This window comes from Gossypium arboreum, chromosome 3, assembly GCF_025698485.1.
Source record: "Gossypium arboreum isolate Shixiya-1 chromosome 3, ASM2569848v2, whole genome shotgun sequence".
Classification (NCBI taxonomy): Eukaryota; Viridiplantae; Streptophyta; class Magnoliopsida; order Malvales; family Malvaceae; genus Gossypium; species Gossypium arboreum.
This window is the reverse complement of record NC_069072.1, coordinates 134825240-134828778: the sequence shown is the minus strand read 5'-3', so window position 1 is coordinate 134828778 and position 3539 is coordinate 134825240.

Below are 3539 nucleotides of genomic sequence, written 5' to 3'. Positions count from 1 at the left end.
CTCTCCCTCTGGGCTAAACCCAGAAACCGGCCAAGGAGGCCACCAACGGCCGGCCGTCGCACCATCAGTAGCTCTGCCGCTCGGCCACCGCGTACCTGCAGTGGTAGAAAATCGCTTTGGGGTAATTTTTCTCTTTTCTTATTATTTTTCTTATGTTTTTATTTATATGTATAAATGAGGAATGAGTCTAAGAACAAAATGAAAATGAAGCTAAATCACCTTGGATTCGCTACTTTCGTTCTCCGATCTCTGATATTGGGCTCTTTTCCTGCTTTTGATATTGCTAGTGTCTATATTCTGTTTTTTGTATATTTGAAAACTAATATTGCTTTTTATTTCACAAGTGTCGATCCCTTTACAAAGGTTTTGATTTTGCTTTTTTATAGCCATTTACATGCTTATCATCTACATATTTACCATTTTTTTCTTCTTTGTATGGCAGACAAACTGCGGTGGTAGTGCCACTAGCATGAGGCAGTGGTTGGAGCCAGGAGACCCTAGGTGCGGCGCATCTAGGGTTTGAAACTTTTGTTATTTTGCTTTAAAGGTTTGGGCTGAGTTTGGGTCAAACGGGTTAGAGGGTTTTGGGCCCAAAAATTGGGCTTGTACAGCTGCCCCTCTTTGCTTGTTGTCGTGTAACGAGAACAGAGCAAAGACTTAAGAAAGACCAATTTTTGCCCGGTCTCATCGTGTCTAGACTTGTTTAGCGCCCCTTTTTCCCCCGGTAGCTTTATTCCACTCTTGTTGCTTCACTTCGCTTCACTGTTCCACTGCAACTTCAAGAAGGCAAGGTTTGTTTTAATCTGCCCCACTGCAACTCCATGGAGATAAGATCTGTGATTTTCAGCCTATTACCCTACTACTTAGGGGATTAAGGCTTGTCATCTTTGATCTGTTTCCCTACTGCTTAGGGTTTTAGATCTGTAATTCAACCTGTTACCCTACTGCTTAGGGGTTTAAGGTTCTTCGTCTTCGATCTGCTCCACTACTGCTTAGGGAGATAAGATCTGCAATTCAACCTGTTACCCTACTGCTTAGGGGTTTAAGGTTCTTCGTCTTCGATCTGCTCCACTCATCGCTAGGAGATAAGATCTGCAACTCAACCTGTTACCCTACTGCTTAGGGGTTTAAGGTTCTTCGTCTTCGATCTGCTCCACTACTGCTTAGGGATATAAGATCTGGAATTTAGCCTGTTACCCTACTGCTTAGGAGTTTATGGTCTCGTCATCTTCAATCTGTTTCCCTACTGCTTAGGGGGTTAAGATCTGTAAATTTTCAATCGCTTCCTTTGCAACTTCGGAAGACAAGATTATTTGGATTCGATCTGCTCCACTTGCAACCGGGAGACCAGATCTGTAATTTTCAGCCTATTACCCTATTACTTAGGGGGTTAAGGCCTGTAAATTTGGCTTGTTACCCTACTGCTTAGGGGGTTAAAGCTCATTATCCTCGATCTGTTTCCCTACTGCTTAGGGTGATAAGATCTGTAAATTTACTGATTCTAGGGACATGACCTGTAGAGTCAGTTTCATGTATTTATACTTATGTCGAAGATTAGGATGCTATGATCGAAATGAATCAAATGCTCCTAAATAGATATGTTATGAATGTGTTAAATAATTAGGATGCTATGATTGAAATGAATCAACTGTTCCTAATTAGATGTACTTATGAATGATCTATGAATGTATGAGTGCAGCATGTAGTGAGTGTGAATCCCTGTTTAGGTTGCCATTGCTCTTCGTTCATCAAGGTTCTTTCACTGAAATGGTGCCTTGTCTTCTTGTTCAGCTCAAATTTTGAACAGAAAACCCGAAGAGGTAGTCCTAATTTAAACTCTTTCTTCTCAGATGCTTCCAATCTTTGAGTTTGGTTAGTTCTTAAATACTAGTCCTGTTTCAGATTCCTGTACTATTTAGAGACTTTCGGAGTAATGTGCAGAACTCTTTTTGTAAAAATGGTTTTAGTCTATTAATCATCATTTCAATGCAAAATGCTTGAAAAAGATTATAACAATGACAAAACTGAAATTTATCAGAAACAACATTTGAAGGGAATATATTAATCACAGTCAACAAACATTCTTGGAATACAAAATGGATAAAGGGAATAGGTGCCCCAGATATCGCGCGTGAGTTTCTCTGTATTGACTTCTTGAGGACTCCTTTTTTGCCCAATATGTGTTTAGGGGATCTAAAGTACTCTTGCAGATGCTCCAAGATGTAACATCTCTCCTCCTTGTTAATTTAGGTACCATAAGACCATCGCATGCCCCACCTTTGATCAAAATTTGAATTGCCCTTTACGGGTTTTCAATTCAAAATTCCTTTGGTCTCAAGATGCTCTTTGTGAATTTTCACCCTGGCCTCTCCTTTTTTTTATTTTTTATTTTTTTTAGCGAAGTATTTCTTAACCGAATCCGAATTCACGGGATTGGATAAGGTCTTGCCATCCATTTCACCAATATCAATGCTCGCATGAAAAGGCTTTCTTCACCACATAAGGCCCTTCCCAATTCGGCATCCATTTTCCTCTGAAGTCTTTTGTATAGGCAGGATCTTTTTCAGTACTAGGTCTCCCTCGTGGAACTCTCTAGGACGAGCCTTTTTGTCGTAAGCTCGCATCATTCACTTTTGGTATATCTGACCATGGCGAATAGCCCGTAGCCTCTTTTCTTCAATCAAATTCAACTGATCGTATCGGGACTGGATCCATTCTGCTTCGTCCAACTTTACCTCTGACAAAACTCTAAGGGAAGGGATCTCGACCTCGATAGGTAAAACTGCCTCCATTCCATAGACTAATGAGAAAGGCGTTGCCCCAGTAGAAGTTCTGATAGACGTTCGATAAGCATAGAGGGCGAATGGTAGCTTCTCATGCCAATCTTTATAAGTTTCGTCATCTTTCCTACAATCTTCTTGATGTTACGATTGGTCGCTTCGACCGCACTGTTCATCTTGAGCGTCTGGTGACGAGTTGTGGTGTCTGATCTTGAACTGACTGCAGACATCCGCTATCGTGCTGTTGTTCAAATTCAACGCGTTGTTAGATATGATCTTTTCCGGTATTCCATATCGACAGATGATTTCCTTTTTCAGGAACTTACTAACTGCTGATTTAGTGGCATTGGCATATGAAGCGGCCTCCACCCATTTGGTGAAATAATCGATGACCACAAAGATGAAACGATGCCCATTTGAAGCTTTTGGCAAAATTGGCCCAATCACATCCATGCCCCACATCGAGAAAGGCCATGGCGAGGTTATGACATGCAGAGGTGAGGGAGGTACATTAATCTTGTCTCCATAGATTTGGCACTTATGACATCTTTTGGCGTAGTTAATCTGATCTCCTTCCATGGTGCACCAATAATAACCGAACCTCATAATTTGCCTGGCCATTGTAAAACCATTAGCATGTGTCCCGCAGATGCCCTCGTGGACTTCTTCCAAGATTTTCCTAGCCTCAATGGCGTCTACACATCTTAATAGTACCTGATCCTTCCTTCTTTTGTATAGGATCTCCTCATCTAAGACATA